Source organism: Ornithorhynchus anatinus, chromosome 1 (genome assembly GCF_004115215.2).
Source record: "Ornithorhynchus anatinus isolate Pmale09 chromosome 1, mOrnAna1.pri.v4, whole genome shotgun sequence".
NCBI classification, from domain to species: Eukaryota; Metazoa; Chordata; class Mammalia; order Monotremata; family Ornithorhynchidae; genus Ornithorhynchus; species Ornithorhynchus anatinus.
This window is the reverse complement of record NC_041728.1, coordinates 142,383,676-142,406,527: the sequence shown is the minus strand read 5'-3', so window position 1 is coordinate 142,406,527 and position 22,852 is coordinate 142,383,676. Positions and strand designations below refer to the sequence as shown.

The 22,852-nt window shown below is 44.3% G+C and overlaps 1 protein-coding gene across 7 annotated transcripts in view; it reads left to right on the top strand.

The window, feature by feature from the left end:
* The window catches only part of TBL1XR1 (TBL1X receptor 1), a 200,647-nt gene that overhangs the window by 76,521 nt on the left and 101,274 nt on the right, over positions 1-22,852 (top strand). For all 7 annotated transcript variants that reach the window (XM_039913135.1, XM_039913141.1, XM_029059500.2 and 4 more), the window contains one exon: positions 18,702-18,767. The gene's annotated coding sequence lies outside the window, so the exon portion shown is untranslated. The remainder of the gene's footprint in view (positions 1-18,701; positions 18,768-22,852) is intronic.

The window sequence follows — 22,852 nt, the reverse complement described above, 5'->3', positions numbered from 1 at the left end:
TGGGAAGACATGGCCTAATGTTTTTGTTGATACATGATTCATGCAGCAAAGTGAAGTGTGGATTGGAGTGGGGTGTGATAGGAGGCTGGGAAGTCTGATGAGACAGATGAAGTAGTCATGGTGGGATAGGATAAGTACTTCGATCAGCATGGTAACTGTTTGGATGGAGAGGAAAGGGCGGATATTAGTAATGTCATGAAGGTCAACCCGGCAGGATTTGGTGACTGTATGTGGGTGGAATGAGAGAGACGAATCAAGGACAACGCTGAGATTATGGCCTTCTGAGGTAGGGAGGACAGTGGAGGTGTCTACAAATGACTGGAAAGATAGGGAGAACAGGGATTAGCTGGCAAGATAAAGAGTTCAGTTTTGGACATGGTGAATTGGAGGTGCTGTCAGGACATCCAGGTAGATATGTCTTGAAAGCAGGAAGAAATACAAGATTTCAGGGAAGGAGGTTAGGACTGGAGATGTAGATTTGGGAATCATCTGCATAGAGATGGTACTTGAAGCCAGAGGAGTGAATGGATTCTCCAAGGGAGTGGGGTCGAGGGAGAATAGAAGGAGATCTAGAACTGAGCCTTGAGGGACTTCTACTATCAGAGGGTGGGAGGCAGTGGAGAAGTCCAGAAAAGAGACTGAGAAGGAACAGCAGAGAGATGGGAGGAGAGCCAGAAGAGGACAGTGTCGGTGAATCCAGGGTTGGATAAAGTTTCAAGGAGAAGAGGGTGGTCTGTGGTGTGAGAGGCAGCTGGAAGTCTAGGAGGATTAGGGTGGAGTAGAGGCCGTCAGATTTGGTGAGAAGGTCATCGGTTACCTTAGAGAAGACTGTTTCATGGACTGAAGAGGGCGGAAGCCAGATTGGAGGGGAATCTAGCAGAGAATTGGAGGATAGAAAGTGGAGACATGTGTGAACAATTCTCTCAAGAAGTTTGGAGAGAAGTGGTAGGAGGGAGATGGGGCAATAACTGGAGGGAGCCTTGGGGACAAGGGAGGGATTTTTAAGGATAGAGGACACATAAGCATGTTTGAAACCAGTGGGCAGAAACCATTAGAAAATGAACAGTTGAAGATGGCAATCGAGTGAAAAAGGGAAGGGGGGGGTGTTTTAGAAAGATATAAAGGGATGTGGTCAGAAGCACAGTTGGAGGGGGTAGATTTAGAGAGACGGCAAGAGATTTCATCTTGAGTTACTGCAGGGAACCAAATGAACTCTTCTAAGTTCTCAGTACAGTGTTCAATACACAGTAAGTGGTCAGTAAATTCCACTGATAGATTGATTTCACTGCCTGGCTTGAGGCAGGACTCATAAATTGTCTGAAACTTGATTCTGGATTCACCCCATAGCGCCTGCCGCCATAATTTTCTATTGTTAAGTGGTAGCGAAATAGCGCTCGAGACCTGGGGAGCAGAAAGTAGAGCAGCCCGATGCACTCCTAACAAGAAAGGAGTGGCTCTCTTGGAACCACAGCTCTGTAAGGAGGCAGAGGAGAAAAGAGGACCAGGAACAGTAAAAAGGGCAACACAGGTGACAACCCTTTTTGTGTGCACAGTACAGCTAGGATACTGGGTCCCTCATCGGCCTTTTTGAGCAGTCACACGCCAATAGAGTTCACCTATTAGTGTCACCTATTGGTGCCTACAAGAACAAAGGATGTAAGAGAGTGTGTGGGTTTTTTTTTTTTGTGTGTGTGCGCGGGTGGATGTAGGAATAGGATTTGGGAGCAGTGGGTTAAAATCTATGGTCGAATGGGACAGTCATGCCTGATAATGCTGTCTTTCAGTAAACATTATAGAATGCTCATGGAAAACAGCTGGAATTTGAAGGGAAAAGAAAGAATAATTTTATAAGAAATATTTTATTGCAGTTTAAACAAGTATAAGAATCTGCTAAGTTTTGATTGCTTTCTAAAGCACAAAAAAATCCAATTCTTTGGAGCACTTACTCTGAGGAAAATGGTAATGTCGACAATTTGAAACAAATTATTTTGGCCGTATTGATGTTTTAGAACACTACTTGAAAGTGTTTGTTGAAAGCCATTATCTCTTCTTTATTGGACAGAGGTCCCAATGTTGAATAGTATTAAGTCCAGTTACTATGTTTCGGGTGTTAGAATATTATCGGTTATTTCATGGTAACAATTAATCTCGTGGGGGGAAGAAATAGGTTACCATGTGTACTCAAGTCCTATTGAGAATGGAAAGCAGCATGTAGTGGAAAGAGCGTGGGTATTAATACAGTACACTTAAAAAATACCCCAAGGGTGAGAAATTCAGAAGACCATTTGAATGGACTTGTCACGAGAAGCAGTGTGGCCTAGCGAAATGAAGAAGGTTGGTATTTGTTAAGCGCTTACTATGTGCAGAGCACTGCTCTAAGCGCTGAATGAGCATGGGCTCTAATCATGACTCTGCCTCCTACCTGCTGTGTGATCCTGGACAAGTCACTTAATTTCCCTGTGCCCCAGAAGCCTCATTTGCAAAATGGGGATTCAATATCTGTTCTCCCTCCTACGTAGGCTGCAAGCCTAATAATCTAGTATCTATCTACTCTAGTGCTTATGGCAGTGCTCGGCACCTAGTAAGTTTAGCAATTATTATTATTTTTACTATTATCATGACTACGGCATGTAAAATAAAACCGTACTAATGAGGGGGTTGGTGGGGGGCGTGGGGAAAGGTCATGGAATATGGGGTACTCACCACACACTTGCCTGGAACAATCCTTCCACATGTCCAATCTTTGAGAAGTAAGTGGTGATAGGGAGACCAGCCTACACAACCGCTTCCTCTGATTGTGAGCCCCACCAGGGCAGGGCAGGGACCATGCCTAATGCCCACCTGTGTTCTCTCCCAGGGCTTAGCACAGTGCCCTGAACACAGTAAGCACTTCAACAATGCTACCACTATGCAAAATTGTCAATGGTTAAAGTTATTGCTGATTAGCACTTCCTTTAGGTGATGCCAATATTTGTTGGAGAGTGTGTAGTTGAAACAGTATGGCATGTTTGTACCATTTATTTTGAACAACGAGCGTTAAAAAAATTTCTGTGTTGCATCTAAAGCACACATTGAGTGAATATGTATATTTTTGTTAATGCTTGTAATGATAATCCCATTCTTATTCTATCGGAATTTCTCTTTCTTTCCATTCTTTCCAGAATGATTGTTTGATATTCTACATGGTATAAAGGAGAGGAGCTTTCCATTGATTTATAATAACTTGTATTCCATAGAGGTTTTTTGAGTTTGGTTAAGTGTTCTCACAACCAAAGGAATACCAACATTTGACCATATTAAGTGAAGGGGCAAAATGTCATTTTAAAATATTATCAGGTGGTCACCATTATATATTTATTTTGGAAACAGACACTTTGATGGTCTTCCAATTAAAAATGCTCAAGATAATGTATTAGAGTATTATCAATCAGTGGTTTTTATTGAGCCCTTAGTGTATGCGGAGCACTGTATTGGGAGAATGCAATACAACAGAATTGGTAGACATGTTCCCTGCCCACAGCGAGCTTATATTCCAGTGAGGGAGTACTAGGAGGACATTGTAAAGAGATAGCGTTCCTTAAAAATTCCAAATCTGTGCAATTAATAATTTTGGTTGCATAGTTTTCCACCTGTGTTTGAACTTGTGGTTTCCTGTACTGATAATATATAGGCTCCAGCAACCTATCAAGATGCTAGCTGGTAATAAAACTACCTCCTCCTTAGTCGTGGCCATTTCCCATAGGATGCAGTGCACTTTTATCGGCTCGAGTGTGCTGCATGGTTGGCTTCAGCAAGGACTCTCTGGGGCCCAGAGCTGAGTAATAGTACAGAGAATGGAGGAAACAGCAGGCTCAGCGTCTGATCAATTTGCAAACTTTCCTTCAGAACTTCTGATTGGAGTTTTCATACCAATCCCCTGGGAACTGGCTTGCTTCTAGGATTTTTGACAATGCTCTCCGACATTGGAGTGGAAAGTGTTTCCCAGAGTTTTGGAATCCTATTCTTCCTACCAGCTTCCAGATTCCTCCTTGTGTCCTTACCTGGCTGCGTAGGATGGACCTCTAGCAAATCCCAGCTTCTCTCTGTGGTGATAGGATCAAAGAAGGTCCCTCTATTTGTGGTGAGGCCAGTCTCATTGGATAGTATTCATATTCTGATCATTTTTCAGGGCAGTGAAACTCTCAGTAGTGGCAGGAGCTTAGGTGCATTGATGGTGTCAGATGCTTTTCTAAGGCTGCTGAACGCAGTGGCAAGGTCTTAATAATGTTGGTATTTGTTAAGCACTTACTATGTGCCGAGCACTGTTCTAAGCGCTGGGGTAGACATAGGGGAATCAGGTTGTCCCACGTGGGGCTCACAATCTTAATCCCCATTTTACAGATGAGGGAACTGAGGCACAGAGAAGTTAAGTGACTTGCCCACAGTCACACAGCCGACAAGTGGCAGAGCTGGGATTTGAACTCATGAGCCCTGACTCCAAAGCCCGTGCTCTTTCCACTGAGCCACGCTGCTTCTCAAGGTCTTGATATTATTCCTTGCATTTCTCTGGTGTCTGTGCCGCAATAATCATATCTGGTGTTCCCTGTGTATTCAAGGACTCCTTATGATTCTGGGAACATGTTTAACACTGTGCATTTAATGTTTCGTGCAGAAGGGATTCCACCAGGATTTTATTTTTTTCCTAGAAATGGAAAGCCCTAAGACCGAATTCTAAGACTGATTAACTTGTTGGGATTTTGGTACTCACAGTGGGATGAAAAGGTAGGAAATACGCAAGCCGGATGCAGAGAGGCAAAGGGAGAGGAAGAAAGAGATGAAAGAAGAGGGGAATGAAAGAGAATGGAGTGAGGATCGGAGGGCAGAGAGGGTCAAGAGTGATGCACACAGGCAGTCCACACATTCGGTCACCCACACGGTATACTCTTTTTTCTCTCTCTCCCTGTCCCCCTCTCCTCCCCAGAAAAACCCCAAAACACACACTGCACACTATCCCAAACCTAGGCTGCTGCAACTGCCCAAGATCCTCAGCCTCTCTGGACCCTCTCATCCTGGTCCCCATCCTGGATTATTGGGCAGATGTAGGGGATAACATTAGAATTGCCGCCGTCCCTGTCTGCTGCAAAGCCCTGAGGTACCCCCTTCCCCCTCCAGCAGGGCCTGGCCAGCAGGTGGCCGCTGGGGGTCGGGGGCAGTTGTTCTGGCTGCATCAGAGCTGGAGATGGGAGTTTCCAGTGTAGCCAGTGCATATTTACCGTCCGCACTCCAAACTCTCAGACCCGGCCCAGAAGAGACCATGCAGCTGCTGTTACAGCCATCGAAGGACAGGGCTTCCCCTATGTCGAGGCGACGGGAGTCACCACTGACACCACTGAGACTGAGGGATTCATCCCACCACCTCGTTCCAAAATGGGGTGTCTTCAGGCTCCTTGGAATTGTGACCTAATCCCCGGTAATGCGATTATCCAGCCTATGTTGGAATTCCTGCCTTCCCTAAGATGGTTGGACCCTTGGTCTGACATCGCATGTCTGATACGTCAAAACAGTTCGATGAGGGACAGTAGAACTAACTCATCATCCTGCTGAGATTTTCTAGCAGAAAAGGGGCTACTCAGTATTCCTTGAAGCACATGCACAATAATCACACATAATTCCAATCGTTCATCCCAGATGTATTTATTGAGTGCTTAATGTGTGCAGAACACTATAATAATGTTGGTATTTGTTAAGCGCTTACTATGTGCCGAGCACTGTTCTAAGCGCTGGGGTAGACATAGGGGAATCAGGTTGTCCCACGTGGGGCTCACAGTCTTAATCCCCATTACAGATGAGGGAACTGAGGCACAGAGAAGTTAAGTGACTTGCCCACAGTCACACAGCCGACAAGTGGCAGAGCTGGGATTCGAACTCATGAGCCCTGACTCCAAAGCCCGTGCTCTTTCCACTGAGCCACGCTGCTTCTCCTACACTATACTAAGTCCTTGGGCGAATACAGTAAAATAAGCAACAGACACGTTCCCTTCGCTCTTTAACCCCAAGGACATATGGTATTTGAATAAAAGATGTTTGAGGACAGGGAAAGCGTCTATCAACTCTGTTGTACTGTACGCTTCCAAGCGCTTAGTATAGTGGTTGGCACACAGTAAGTGTTCAGTAAATACCATTGACTTATTGCTTACAGTATGCAGAGAGCTATATTAAGCTCTTAGGAGACTATAGTTCAACAGGAGTTGGTAGACATGTTCCCTGCCCACAGTGAGCTTGCAGTCTAAATCTCTACTTTTGTGGAATAAGAAAGAAGTTTGGCAAAAAAAAAAATCTTTAACCTACCATGTATTAGTGTTCTACATAGTGGTCACCAGATAGAAATGATCTTCAGAACCCTTGTTTCTAGTGATAATATTAAATTTAACAATATACCAGTCACCATTTTGAGATATGGGTCTCTACTGGAATGAGAAAAAAGCATGACAACCACAAGTGGAAGAAAGAAAAGAAACTGATCGTTATCTAGGACGCTCTGTGTACTGACAGCAGAGAAAGGAAATCCCTCAGGCAAAATATTCCGCACCTTCAAAGTTGGTCAAACCACTGGATAATCCTATTTTAAAATATGTTCTTCCCCTTGACGCTGTTTAGTGCCATTGTTCTTGTCTGTCCGTCTCCCCCGATTAGACTGTAAGCCCGTCAAACGGCAGGGACTGTCTCTATCTGTTGCCGACTTGTTCATCCCAAGCGCTTAGTACAGTGCTCTGCACATAGTAAGCGCTCAATAAATACTATTGAATGAATGAATATAGGCTGATTTTGAAGACAGTGGAAATACTGGTAACATGCCACTGAAGTACTGAAACTACTTGAATTAATTAACGGCAGCTTTAGGGATTCGTAAAGTGACGTGTGTGTTTTTGGTGGTGTGGACATTAAGGAAATGATGTAAAAAATTGTTAACTTTAGGGCCTGGCTTCAATGGGGGTGAAAAAAACAACAACCCAATAACGTTTTGGGGGTTAGAAATTTGGTGAAATCCTAAGAATCATTATATATATATAATTACATTGTATATATATGATTATATATATAATTTTATATATATGTATTTATATAAATTTATTGAATGTCTTTGTACAAGGCCTAAAGCATTAGAGAAAGGCACAAGAATGGTACATTTCTGGACCACAAGTCTTACAGTGAAATGAGTCTCTTTCTAAAGCTCCGAAAAAGAGCGGAAGTGTTGGACGCAGGAAACACATTATAAGGACAAAAGCCAATAGTTTTTAAGATCCTTCACTTGATCGCAAACTCCTTGAGGATTACACGCTCCTTGAGGGCAGAGACCTCATCTACTAATTCTCTTGTACTATAGTTTCCCAAGCACTCAGTACAGCATGGCTCAGTGGAAAGAGCATGGGCTTAGGAGACAGGGGTCATGGGTTCTAATCCCGGCTCTGTCAGCTGTGTGACTTTGGGCAAGTCACTTAACTTCTCGGTGCCTCAGTTACCTCATCTCTAAAATGGGGATTAAGACTGTGAGCCTCATATGGGACAACCTGATTGCCCTCTCTCTACCCCAGCGCTTAGAACAGTGCTCGGCACATAGTAAGCGCTTAACAAATACCAACATCATTATTATTATTATTATTATTACAGTGCTCAGTATGCAGTAAGTGCTCAATAAAGACCATTGATTGGTTGATTAAGCCCCTCACAGGTTAGCTCAAGGTCTGGGATAGATTGGATTCAAAAAGCCTAACGGGCCTCACTCATCCCTCTCCCTCCCTAGACATGGGAGCTGTGGTTTCTGTAGGATGACAGATCGCGTTAGTAGGGGTATGGGTCGGATAATTTAATAATAATAATATAATAATAATGTTGGTATTTGTTAAGCGCTTACTATGCAGAGCACTGTTCTAAGCACTGGGGTAGATACAGGGTAATCAGATTGTCCCACATGAAGCTCACAGTCTTAATCCCCATTTTACAGATGAGGTAACTGAGGCACAGAGAAGTTAAGTGACTTGCCCACAGTCACAAAGCTGACAAGTGGCAGATCTGGGATTCTAACCCGTGACCTCTGACTCCCAAGCCCGGGCTCTTTCCACTGAGCCAGGTGCTGCACATTAGACTCTGTGCCGTCAGCTCTGTCCATGCACAGTGGTGAAGTTGGCCCTCGGTGGAGAGTTCCGCGTGTGACCTGACCAACCTGTAGGTCTCATGGGACTGAGCCGCACAAGCACGGAGTTAAACCTGGTTAAGTTGGGCTGATTATCCTTCCCATCCTCCTGTCTCCTGTCCACCATGAGCCTGAAACAGCGAGGCCCACAGTGCTCTTTAATTTTGGTTTAATCTTCCTCTTACCTTAGTGGAGATGAAGCCGAATTAAAAACATGAAAACATCTCTGCCAGTGGTAGAGACCAGGTCGTGGGTTATTCTGTGTCGCACGCAGTGCCAGATCTGGGTATTGGCCATTTAGGTGTCGCCCTTGACATTTCGATCACTAAATGCAGGGGGGTTTAGGTGGTGGGCTAGATCCAGATTTTTCAGTACCTGCAGTGGCCCAAGGTGGCTTGGATTCTGAAATTCTGGCTGCTGAGTTCTACAAGTTGAGTCAGATATTGGCTGAGCCAGGGTGTGGCTGGGCAAGGGCGATCTTTTTGAACTCATGCCTGTTTCTAGTACAGGGTAGGTCTCAGACATTATGAAGAGTGGGGCGAGGTGATGGATTTCATGTATTACAGGCTTTGACTGCTCACTGTGTCAAGCACTGTTCTAAGCACTGTGGTAGGTATAGGTTATGCAGGTCAGACACAGTCCTGTCCCACAAAAAGCAGAAGTGTCATGTTTTCCCATCCACAGTTGTAGATGTTGATACTCTGGGTGCTAAAACTACTTACTGACCGTAAACTTATTATGGGCAGGGAATGTGTCTGCTAATTCTGTTGGATTGTGCTCTCCCAAACGCTTAGTACAGTGCTCTGCACATAGGAAGTCCTCAATAAATACCACTGATTGATTTTCCCCAACCCCACAGCACTTATGTACATATCCTATATTCTGTTGTTCCCCCTTATCTGTAATTTATTTTAATGTTCATTCTCTCCCCCCACCATAGACTGTAAACTCCTGTGGGCAGGGATTGCGTCTATCAACTCCCTTGTATTGTAGTTTCCCAAGTGCTTAGTACAGTGCTCTGCACTAGGCTGTAAGCTTATTGTGTCCAGGGAAAGCATCTGCCAACTCACACTCACTTATATTGTACTCTCCCAAGCCTTAGTAGTGTTTTGTACACAGTAAATGCTCAACAAATATGATTGCACGGTAAATACCATCAATTATCTGTTCATTTGTAATTTTTCCCCCGATTTTAATTGTTGATGTAACTCTGTCCTCTGTTCATGTGTTTTCATCTAGTGCTCATTCAGGGTTATACACATTTTAAGGGCTTTGTAAATCTTATCGATTCTTGAGGAAGCTTTGAAAAAGTCTTTTGGATGGGAAAAGTTTTTCCGTTTTGCTACAAGGCTAAGTAAATTAGGCAATTTCAGAACTGCCTAGTTCCTTGAAGCCATTCATTCATTCATGCAATAGTATTTATTGAGCGCTTACTATGTGCAGAGCACTGTACTAAGCGCTTGGGATGAACAAGTCGGCAACAGATAGAGACAGTCCCTGCCGTTTGACGGGCTTACAGTCTAATCAGGGGAGACGGACAGACAAGAACAATGGTGATAAATAGAGTCGAGGGGAAGAACATCTCGTAAAAACAATGGCAACTAAATAGAATCAAGGCGATGTACAATTCATTAACAAAATAAATAGGGTAACGAAAATATATACAGTTGAGCGGACGAGTACAGTGCTGTGGGGATGGGAAGGGAGAGGTGGAGGAGCAGAGGGAAAAGGGGAAAAAGAGGGTTTAGCTGCGGAGAGGTAAAGGGGGGATGGCAGAGGGAGTAGAGGGAGAAGAGGAGCTCAGTCTGGGAACGCCTCTTGGAGGAGGTGAGTTTTAAGTGGGTTTTGAAGAGGGAAAGAGAATCAGTTTGGTGGAGGTGAGGAGGGAGGGCGTTCCAGGACCGCAGGAGGACGTGGCCCAGGGGTCGACGGCGGGATAGGCGAGACCGAGGGACGGTGAGGAGGTGGGCGTCAGGAGCGGAGCATGCGGGGTGGGTGGTAGAAAGAGAGAAGGGAGGAGAGGTAGGAAGGGGCAAGGTGATGGAGAGCCTTGAAGCCTAGAGTGAGAGTATCCAGTGTGGTATCCTTTGTTACACAGCTGGCATAAGCTATACTATCATTTTGGTGTGTGTTTAATATATAGCTTGGGTGTGTTTTCTCAGATGAGAAATGTGTCCCCAGGAAAACCATTTTCATTAAAGCAGGAGGCTCCATATATACATTTTTAATTACCCAAGCGCAGTGTTTGCTTATGCTGTGGGTCTCTGTACTATTTTAAAGAACGTGAGAAATTGTTCTTACTGGGTTAAACCAGTGGTCCTCCCAGACCAGTATTCTCTCTCAGGCAGGAAGTTTGGAAAAACAGGGTAATTCATTCATTCAGTCGTATTTATTGAGCGCTTACTGTGTGCAGAGCACTGTATTGAGAGCTTGGAAAGTACAGTTCATCCACAAAGAGAGACAGTTCCTGCCCATAACGGGCTCTGAGTCTAGACTGGGGGAGATAGACATCAAAACAAGTAAACAGGCATCAATAGCATTAATATAAATAAATAGAATGATAGATATAGGTACACATCAAAATGAGTAAATGGGCATTAATATAAATAAATAGAATTATAGATATATGCATATATACACAAGTGCTGTGGAGTGGGGAGAAAGCATAGAGCAAAGGGATCGAGTTGGGGCGATGGGGTTGGGGAGACCTGAGGAAAAGGGGGGCTTAGTCTGGGAAGACCTCGTGGAGGAGGTGAGCCTTCAGTAGGGCTTGGAAGGGGGGAAAGTGTGATTGTTATAATTATGGTATTTGTTAAGCACTTACTATATGCCAGGCACTGTACTAGGCGCTGGGGTGGATACAAGCAAATCAGGTTGGACCCAGTCCCTGTCCCATGTGGGGCTCACAGTCTCAATCCCCATTTTACAGGTGAGGTAACTGAGGCCAAGAGAAGTGAAGTGACTTGCCCAAGGTCACACAGCAGACAAATGATGAAGTTGGGATTAGAACCCATGACCTTCTGATTCCTGGGCTCATTCTCTATCTACTTAGACCGCTTCTCCATCCATCCTACTAGTTAAAATAGGCATTAACAATCTTTCCCATTTTGCACTGCCCAATTTGGAACCAATCCAAACCCTTCTTTCAGTTATTCATATTTATGACCTGTAAACTTTCAGCGGGTAATGAATTATTCTTAACATCACCATGTGAAGAAATGGCTTTAAACCTACCAGTTTCAGTCTTCCAGGGGTGCCTCCCATCACGTTGTGATCGATACCTGGGATTCGGCGTTGAACAGTTACGGGTTTAATGGCCATCTTGGAGAGTTTATACATTTCAGTCCTATCTGTTCTCAGCCTTCACGTCTTGGATCGGAGAGGCCTGGTTTTTTTTTTTTCTCTCAATTTGACAAATTTCAGTGGATTCCAGTTTCATTCATTGTCATGTTTGCGTACTGCGTGCAAAACACTGCACAAGGTGTTTAGGAGAGTACAGTAGAACAGTAAGCCCGTCAAACGGCAGGGACTATCTCTATCTGTTGCTGACTTGTTCATTCCAAGCGCTTAGTACAGTGCTCTGCACATAGTAAGTGCTCAATAAATACTATTGAATGAATGAATGAATAAACAAGCACATTCCCTTGCCCACAACAAGGGAACCACATATGGAAGCTGTACCATTCCCCTCTATTGTGGAGAAACAGGCTGGCCTGCCAGATAGCACATGCGTCTGGGAGTCAGAGGACCTGGATTCTGATCGCGGCTCTGCCACTTGCCTCCTGGGTGACCTTGAGCAAGTTACTTCACTTCTCTGTGCCTCAGTTTCATCCCCTGTCAAATGGAGATTAAATATCTATTTTCCCTCCTTCTTAGACTGTGGGAGAGGTCCCGTATCCACCCTCATTATTGTATATCTACTTCAGTACTTAGAAAACACTTGCCAAATACCATTATTATTACTTGGGTTCCTTTTTCTCATTAAAAATACCTTTTCCAGCTCTTCTGAGAACTTCCAAAGGTGAGTTAGCCAAAGCTGCTCCTAGGATTCCAGGTGTAGATAGTGTTTTCTTTTCTGTGCCCTTACAGTCCTCTAAACTATAAACTCGTGTGGGCAGGGAATGTATCTGCTTATCGGGATATTGTACTCTTGCAACCGCTTAGCACAGTGCGCTGCCCACAGTAAATACGACTGGATGAAAGTGCGCTTCATGTTGCTTAACATTTAACGGGCCTCTGGTTGCCAGTGGGCTTTGGATCGTGGAGTAAGGGAATGATCAGCAACAGTGCTGAGGCACTGAGTCGTGATTTGCGCTTCACTGATCACGAATATCATTTTCTGACCATTCAGTCTTATGAGCTCTTACTGGAGTATATTTATTCAATTGTATTTACTGAGTGCTTACTGTTGCAGAGCACTGTATGAAGAGCACTTGGAAAGTACAGTTCAGCACCAACTAGAGACAGTCCCTACCCACAACGGGCTCACAGTCTAGAAGGAGGGAGACAGACATCAAAATAAATAGAATTATAGATATATGCACACATTCTCATATTCTGCATATCATCCAGAAACTTGGACTCCCTCTTCTGGGTCATTTATCAAAAGCACATTTTTCAAGCCATGAGACTGAGTAATCAGTATTTCCTTTCTCGATTTGAATGATGTAAGAGAAATTCTTCAGTAATGTACGTGGTTCCATGTCATTTGATATCTTACTGAACTGTGCCCTGCACAGAGTAAGTGCTCAAATACCACTGATGGATTGTTTGTTTACTGACTCTCTTGGACCAATTAAACAATAAATAACTGTACACTTGGTAAATAGTTCACGGTATAGCAATGTCCTGTGATAAAAGGCTTTAAAATTTTGGTCTATCGCTAGAGCATGGTATTGCGGTAGGTGAAAATAATTTAAAATAATGTATTCAGGACTCAACAAAGCTTGGCTGGCTTCAGCCTGTGTTTAGCTTCCTTGATCAATTCCATCAGCGTCACCTTTGGACTATACATCAAACTGCAAGACAGGCTCACAGACAACAAGGTCCTGGAATAATAATAATGATGATGATGGTATTTGTTAAGCGCTTACTATGTGCTTAACTGTTCTAAGCACTGGGTTAGACACAAGGTAATCAGTTTGTCCCATGTGGGGCTCACAGTCTTCATCTCCATTTTCCAGATGCGGTAACTGAGGCACAGAGAAGTGAAATGATTTGCCCAAAGTCACACAGCTGACAAGTGGCGGAACCAGGATTAGAACCCTTGACCTCTGACTCCCAAACCTAGGCTCTTTCCACTGAGTCACGCTGCTTCTCAATGCAGGAATGAAAACAGTCTCCCAGCAGAGCAGCCCCGCTCACCGCCACATGACCCCACTGGGTCAGATTTTTAGTCAGTCAGTTGTATGTTTGGAGCACTTACTCTGTGCAAAGCACTGTACTAAGCGTTTGGGAGAGTACAGTATAACAGTAAGACACATTCCCTGCCCACATCAGCTTATAAGGAGAAAGAGCGGCATCTGAATCCTGGAGCGGCTGCTCTGTGATGAGCTGGAATTGGGAAATCCACAACCAGGAGGAGACAGGAAATGTATGAGTGGTGAAGCAAGGCCTCAGACAGTGCTGCATCCCAGCTGAGAATCGAGACTCAGTTGCCTCTAATTTTTTTAGTATGGTACACTTTATTTTTTTTTAAAAATAATATGGTACTTGTTAAGTGCTTACTGTCTACTGTTCTAAGCACTGCGGTAGATAAAAGTCAGGTTGGACATGGTACCTGTCCCACGTGGGGCTCAAAGTCTTAATTTCCATTTTCCAAATGAGGTAACTGAGACCCAGAGAAGTGAAGTGACTTGCCCAAGGTCACACAGCAGACAAGTGGCGGAACAGAGATTAGAACCCATGACCTCTACTAAGCCATGCTGCTTCTAGTTTTTGAGCAACTAGACTGTAAGCTTGGTGTGGTCAGGGAATCTGTCTGCCAATGCTGTTACATTGTACTCTTCCAAACGCTTAGTACAGTGTTCTCCACATAGTAAGTGCTCAAACATGAATGAAAGGAAGCAACACAAATGCCCACCCCCCACACATTTAATGTATTTTAAAATATTTGCTTTTTAAACACTTTCTTTCCAGAGAAGGCGAAGGTAATAATGATTTCTAAGCATGTTGTACTTTTTTGCTGATTATTTTTCTGTCTATAAAATAAGATTGATTATTGTTACTGGGATGCATAATTTACTTATTGAGCCTTTATCATCTTCTTTACATAGGTGATATTAAATGATAGAAATCTATTCCTTCTCAAATGGAAGTTTTTTTTTATTATAGGTGAAAGTATGTCATTGATAATAACATGTGTTACCATAATGGATGCAGTACAGAGCAGGATTGCATTTTGTTGAGATTACATGTGAACATCTTTGTCGGGAAATATTTCTCCCTGAAACTGCAAGCAGGAATTCTGGGAATTGTTCCCGGACCTCAAATATTCTGCATAAACCGTAATCTTCAATCATCACTGACCTAAACTAACCCTAATTTTAAGGAAGAGATTAGAATTGTGGTGAAGCCAAAAGCCATTCTACCCCTTTCAAGGCTGCGTCGTTATTCAACTAGGTCAGTGGAGCAGCTGGCCTAGAAGCAGCATGGCTCAATGGAAAGAGCCCAGGCTTGGGAGTCAGAGGTCATGGGTTCAAATCCCAGCTCTGCCACTTGTCAGCTGTGTGATTGTGGGCAAGTCACTTCGCTTCTCTGTGCCTCAGTGACCTCATCTGTAAAATGGGGATGAAGACTGTGGGCCCCACGTGGGACAACCTGATTACTCTGTGTCTCCCCCAGCACTTAGAATAGTGCTCTGAACATAGTAAGCGCTTAACAAATACCAACATTATTATTATTATTAGTGGAAAGAGCACAGGCCTGGGAGTCAGAAGGACCTGGGTTTTCTTATCCTGGCTCCTCTTCCCTTCTGTGTGACCTCGGGCAAGTCTATTTTCTGTGTCTCATTTGCCTTGTTTGTGAAATGAGGTTGACTCTCTCCCTCCCACTTAGATTGTGAGTCCCATTTGGGACAGAGATTGTGGCCCGCAATCTCGGCGTCATCCTTGACTCGTCCCTCTCGTTCACCCCACACATCCTATCCGTCACCAAGACCTGCCGGTTTCACCTCTACAATATCGCCAAGATCCGCCCTTTCCTCTCCACCCAAACGGCTACCTTACTATTACGGGCTCTCGTTATATCCCGGCTAGACTACTGTGTCGGCCTTCTCTCTGACCTCCCTTCCTGCTCTCTCGCCCCGCTCCGGTCTATTCTTCACTCCGCTGCCCGGCTCATCTTCCTGCAGAAACGATCTGGACATGTCACTCCCCTTCTTAAACAACTCCAGTGGCTGCCTATCGACCTCCGCTCCAAACAAAAACTCCTCACTCTAGGCTTCAAGGCTCTCCCTCACCTTGCCCCTTCCTACCTCTCCTCCCTTCTCTCTTTCTACCGCCCACCCCGCACGCTCCGCTCCTCTGCCCCGCCCACCTCCTCACCGTCCCTCAGTCTCGCCTATCCCGCCGTCGACCCCTGGGTCACCTCCTCCCGTGGTCCTGGAACGCCCTCCCTCCTCACCTCCGCCAAACTGATTCTCTTTCCCTCTTCAAAACCTTACTTAAAAATCACCTCCTCCAAGAGGCGTTCCCAGACTGAGCTCCTCTTCCCCCTCTACTCCCTCTGCCATCCCCCCTTTACCTCTCCGCAGCTTAAGCCTCATTTTCCCCTTTTCCCTCTGCTCCTCCACCTCTCCCTTCCCATCCCCACAGCACTGTACTCGTCCGCTCAACTGTATATATTTTCGTTACCCTATTTATTTTGTTAATGAATTGTACATCGCCTTGATTCTATTTAGTTGCCATTGTTTTTACGAGATGTTCTTCCCCTTGACGCTGTTTAGTGCCATTGTTCTTGTCCGTCCGTCTCCCCCGATTAGACTGTAAGCCCGTCAAACGGCAGGGACTGTCTCTATCTGTTGCCGACTTGTTCATCCCAAGCGCTTAGTATAGTGCTCTGCACATAGTAAGCGCTCAATAAATACTATTGAATGAATGAATGAAAGTGTCCTCAATCTACCTCAGTGTAGAGTACAGAGCTTAGCACACAGTCAGCACTTAATAAATACTTTTATTAGCATTATTGTTATTGTATTTTAAGTGGAGGATCAGCGTGGCTTAGTGGATAGAGCACAGGCCTGGGAGTCAGAAGGACTTGGGTTCTAATCCTGGCTCTGCCACATGTGACCTTGGGCAAATCACTTCTCTGTGCCTCGGTTACCTCATATGTAAAAAAAAAAAATGGAGATAAAGAGTGTGAGCCCAATGTGGAACAGGGACTGTCCAACCTGGTTAAGTTGTATGTACCCCAGTGCTTAGAACAGTGCTTGGCACATAGTAAGCGCTTAACAAGTACCATCATTTTTTTTATTAGCCTGAGGATCCTCATTCACTTGAGTGGGAGCAAGTGATGCATATGAACGGGCAGCGAAGAAAGTTGGCCTTGGAGTGAAACCGACAGTTTCTCTTTCGTCTAGGTCTTTACCACGGTGCCAGGGTTGAACTTGTATGAGTATAGCACTTCCATTTTCCCCAGTTCTGTCCCAGTATCCAGAGTAATGGTAATAGCAGTATTTATTGAATGCCTCCTTTTGTGGTGGATTGAACAAGGCTTTGGAGAAGTGCGGATTAACGAAGAGACCTGTTTTCTGCCCCCCAAGGAGCTTGCATTCTCTCCTCTACCACCACCACCAGGCTCAGCGTAACCTCATTACGGAAATTAATACAGTGCGTTGTGCATCCTAACCATTCAATAAATACCACTGACTGATTACTTAAGCTATTTTTGTCCCAGGAATTTCAGGGTTTCAGTCAGGCCAGGCATATGAGTGCCTTTGTCAAAACTTTTCTCTTTATTCCTGCCAAGTTCACCTTTCAGGTTTGTACCCTGGGCCTGATTTTCCTGCATCTGTTGCATTGCTCACACCCTGCCTCTGACTTGAATTACCCTCCTGTCTCAAATGCAACAGTCCACATCTAGCTCTGAGTTCAAAATCCCCCCACCCAGACTCCACCACCGCCAACAAGCCCTTCCCGTCTTCTAAATCACATCTGCTTGGCAGCCACCTCTTGCACTTATGCTTTTAGTTTTTGCCCTTTCTTTGCTCTTCATGTCGGGGGGAGATGTTTGTATGTGTTTGGTGAATTTTATTATCAATTAAGTGCCCTGATTACTCCATTTGTCAGAACTGGAGAAGCAGCATGGTCTAGTTGTTAGAGCACAGGCCTGGGAGTCAGAAGGACCAGAGTTCAAATCCTGGCTCCGCCACTTGCGTGCTGTGTGATGTTGGGCAAGTCCCTTCACTTCTCTATGCTTCAGTTAACTTATCTGTAAAATGGGGAATAAGAATGTAAATCCCTTGTGGGACATGGACTGTATCCAACCTTGTGTAATAATTATGGTATTTGTTAAGCACTTACTATGTGCCAAACACTGTACTAAGTACTGGGGTTGGTACAGGGTAATCAAGTTGCCCCATGTGGGCCTCACAGTCTTAACCCCCATTTTACAGATGAGTGAACTGAGGCACAGTAAAGACAAGTGGCGTGCCCAAGGTCACACAGCAGACAAGCGGCAGAGCCGGGATTAGAACCCAAGCCCATGCTCTTCTATCTTAGCAGTTAGTACAGTGCCTGTCACTTGGTAAGTGCCAAGCGGGAAAAAACAAATAAACAGAAACAGATGATTGTCTCACCATTCCCGAGTGTAAGCTCCTTATGGACCAGGAACCAGTCTTGTGCTTCTGTTGTATTTTCCCAAATATTTTGTGGAATTCTCCTCCACACACAGTGGGTGCTCAGTACATCCCATTATTACTCCTGGCAGAGAGGGGCTTCTCCTTCTGGTTGTTGTGCTACCAGATCTAGGGCTTGTGGAATGAGAAACCCGGGAGCCAGTTCTCATTGAAGGCAGCATGGCCTAGTGGAAAGGGCATGGGCTTGGGAATCAGAGGTCGTGGCTTCTATTCCTGGTTCCCCCACTTGTTGGCTGTGTGACTTCAGGCCAGTCACTTAACTTCTCTGTACCTCAGTTCCCTCATCTGTAAAATGGGGATTAAGACTGTGAGCCCCACGTGGGACAACCTGATTACCTTGTAATTATCCCAGCGCTTAGAACGGTGCTTGTCACAGAGTAAACACTTAACAAATACCATTATTATTATTATTGAAGGCGGGGGGCGAGGGCAGAGGTAACCTTGGGAGCGAAGGGCTTATATTATGTACCAGAACAGGGCTATAGGGAGTGAAGCTGTAACATTATTTTGGTATATGCCTCCTAATGTTGAATTAAATTAACAAGCAAAAGCTTTCTCTCACCTCAGTTCCCTATAGAATGTAGGTCCTTGAAAGGTTTGTATTGAATTGGGTTTGTTGTAATGCATTACTGTATTAAACCTTTTCCTCATTCACTTTTATCTTTTTCCCTTCAGGAACAGTATCTTGTGACTGGCAGTACCAAATAAGTTGAACGTTTTCACATCAATGCACTGCCAACGGTAAGTCCGATATTTCCTGGAGTGGAATGTCATAGTTTGAACTTTTTGAGAACCATGATGCTGTCATTCAGACGTGTATGTGTGTGTGTCCTAAATTTAAAACTATTCTATAAATTGTTGCCTTATCTAAAGTTGAAGAAAATAGCCATTAGGATCCAGAGTAAAATATGTGCCATTCCCAGCTGATAGTTCCTTGCCATATAATTAATAATAATTAATGACATTTGTTAAGCGCTTACTGTGTGCCAAGCACTGTTTTAAGTGCTGGGGTAGTTACAAAGTAATCAGGTTGTCCCACATGGGGCTAATAGTCTTAATCCCCATTTTCCAGATGAGGTAACTGAGGCCCAGAGAAGCAAAGCGATTTGCCCAAGGTCACACAACAGACAAGTGGGGTTAGAACCCATGACCTCTGACTCCTAGGCCCGTGCTCTATCTACTACACCATGCATCTAGCTCCAGCATGGCTCTCTATTTAGTTTTCTGAGTGGTTTTGATCCCTTTCTCCCTCCCTGATCTCCTCCTCTATGTTGATTCATGAGAAATTCAACACTGTTATGGATGTACCTTATGCCCATACTCCCCCACCCCCACCCCCCCAATCTCCAGCCATCCATTTCCACTCCCTCCTCACATTTCATTACCTTCCTGCTCCAATGCACCTCACCTGTCACCAATTTGGAGACCTGCTGGATCTCATCACCTTCTAGATCTATTCTTACCTAACCTGACTTCACTCCACTATGACACCAAACTCCTTACCTCCCTTCCCTCTGATGGCCCAGTCGCCGTCCCAACCAAGCTATTCTCTCCTCCTACAGAGATGTCTTATCTCTGCCCCCCTCTACGTATCCTATATCATCAAGCCCCGTTTGGACTCCCTACCCAACCTCTCCTCTCTCAATGCACAGATGGCTCCGTGGAAAGAACACGGGCTTGGGAGTGAGAGTTCATGGGTTAATCCCAACTCCGCCGCTTGTCAGCTGTGTAACTGTGGGCAAGTCACTTAACTTCTCTGTGCCTCAGTTACCTCATCTGTAAAATGGGGATGAAGACTGAGAGCCCCATGTGGGGCAACCTGATTACCCTGTATCTACCCCAGCACTTAGAACAGTCCTCTGCACATAGTAAGCGCTTAACAAATACCAACATTATTATTATTATTATCGACATCCTCAACTCTCCCTTCTCCACTGGACTTGGTTCTTGGCCCCACCCCCCGTCCCCTTTTGAGTCTCGCACCACAAATCACCACGCTGAATCCCATCCACGATCCACTTCCTCTGTTCCTAAACTTGCTTTGGGCATAAATTCAGTCAGTAACCTGACTTCTTGGGTCACTTCATTTTCATCCTGTTATAACTCTGTTATGTTCAGCAACACTGATTTCTCCTCCCTTGTCAACTCTTATGTCTGTTGCCCTCACAACTCTTCCAGGCCTCTGATTGCCTCCTGAAATGCCCCGAGCCGCCACCTTCCCTCTCTTTTGCCCCAGTCGCATTGCCAACTTCTTTAAAAAAAAATTGAAACCCTCAGGCGTGAGCGCTTCAAAGTCACCCCTTCACTACCCCAACTCCCTACCTCCCATAAATGATCTTTTTTCTCCTTCCCGGTAGTCTCTGAAGAGGTGCTCTCCCACCTGCTTTCAATTCAATTCATTTCTATTTATTGAGCACTTATTGTGTGCAGAGCACTGTTACTAAGCATGTGGGAAAGTACAGTACAGCAATAGAGACAGTCCCTGCCCAGGCTCACGTCTAGAGTGGGGGAGACAGACATCAATACAAGTGAACAGGCATCAAGGCATCAATACAAGTAAACAGACATCAATATATATAAATAAAATTACAGATATATGCAAAGTGCTGTGGCGTGGGGGGTTGGTGGGGGAGAGCAAAGGGCGCAAGTCAGGGTGACACAGCAGGGAGTGGGCGATGCTTTCAAAATTACCTGCTTCCACCTCTGATTCCATCCCTTCTCTTCTTCTCCAAACACTTGCATCCACTTTTCTTCCCTCCTGAACTCCTTTTCTGATGGTTTCTTCGCCTTTACTTTCAAACAGTCTAGTGCCGGGCAAAATCTCAATTGAAAAAATATAGTCTCTAGTGAAACTTAATCTTAAAAAGGATAAACAAAACATGATGATGATGATGATCCGTTGGCCATGAGTCCATATGACATATCATTTTGCAGATTTTTTTTTTAACAAACTCTTGGTTGTGGAAAGGTTGCGGGTACATTGTGTCTTGAATGTGTTAAGATTGCATCCATTATGTATGGAGCCTGTATTTTGCCACTTTCACAACTTCACCAGGCCTGCTATTCCTTGTTTGCCTACTTCACAAGGCCAGATTCCCCAACTCCATTCCTGCCCTAAGCTTCAGTTCATCCATTGATGACAGTCCCCTGATGTCCCCATGTCCTTCTTTGTGTGATCAATCAGGGTTGAAACATTTTGTGAACGGTGTATACCCATGTATGTATAAGTGGGATTGTTTTGATAGGATTCTTAATACATTTTGAAAACACTGGGACCAATTATATCATTCATTTTCAGTGAGGTGTTCAGTCAAATCTATTCTAAAATCAACTTGCTTAATTAGTGATTTGGAAAATAGGGATGCCAATTCATTACACAGATGAAATTAGTGAAAGATTATACATATGAAGGCAACTTCACTAAATTAAAGAAGTGGTCTGAGAACCAATTAGAGGTGAAGTAAAGGTATGGAGATGAAATGTATCCTTTGATGCAAGAAGCAATATATTAATAGAAGAAAAGATATTATAAAGAAAGAAATATATTCAGATTCTTCAGAGATGAGCTGTAGGCATTTCTTGTGTTGTCATAAAGGAGGTTGAGCCTTAGAATTTAGACAGCTTGGTCTTGGGGGACCTGTGGGAGTCTTCTGTACTTTTGGCTCATTTTTTCTTTACCTAGTCTATCATTTTTTTACCATCCAAAGGCATATGTACCATCCAATGCCATAAGCATTTCCACATTTCCTTTTTTCTGTGTGGTAAACTCCTTGCTTGTTTTACAGTCTTCTGCTGCTCTCCCTCTTTCCTTTTCTTCTTCTGCCTCCTCCTCCTCCCTATACATTTCTCTCATTTTTTTTTCCTCATCCTTCCCGCGACTCACTGCTACAGTTCCTCTTAGCCCTGGATTTTGAGGTTCCAGGCCCTGACCCAAGTTTTACTGCATCTTCCTCACAAATGTAGCCTGTGTGTGCATTTTCTGCGATAGCTACTGAAGGATGATCACATAATAATAATAATAATAATGATGGCATTTGTTAAGCTCTTACTATGTCCCAAGCATTGTTCTAAGTGCTGGGGTAAATTCAAGGTAATCAGGTTGTCCTACGTGGGGCTTACAGTCTTACTTCCCATTTTACAGTTGAAGTAATGGAGGCACAGAGAAGTCAAGTGACTTGCCCAGAGTCACACTGCTGATCAGTGGCGGAGCTGGGATTAGAACCCTCGACCTTATCTAATTGCCCATCGGGAAAGAAATTTCTTTAGCTCAGGATTCCCCTTGAAATTTGGCTCACTTCCTGCCATCATTGTGACCAAATCATTTTTATCATTTTCCCATTCCAGTTCCCTGAGATTTTTCTTCCCCATCGAAGTTTGTTTTATTTTTCAGAGGCAGTTTTGATGCATTAGTTGAATGTTTCTTTGGTTTGGTTTGGAGTTTGTCCACGTCTATTCGAGAGGACATTATCTAATTTTAATATCCTTTGGGGCCTTAAATCCATTTATTGCTTGGGCTAAATGCTTGCTTGAGCTTTCACTCTATGGATCCGTTGCCCATATTTCTTATCGAGGGAGCTCCTTGAGAATTAAGAGTCAGAGTTAATTTTTGTCCATTGTTCAGTGATGTCTCCTTAGTAATGATTCAGCTTGACTTGCAGTACAACTATTGGCTCTGTATTCAACTGAGTCGTGTAAGCACCTGTCCCAGACCCAGAACTCTTTTCAAGATGGACCGAACAAGCAGTCGGGATGCATTGGTGCCTGAGGGCCCAGCTGCTGGGAGGCTTGTAGACCCCCACAAGCCCGATGTTAATGGCTTTGGCAAA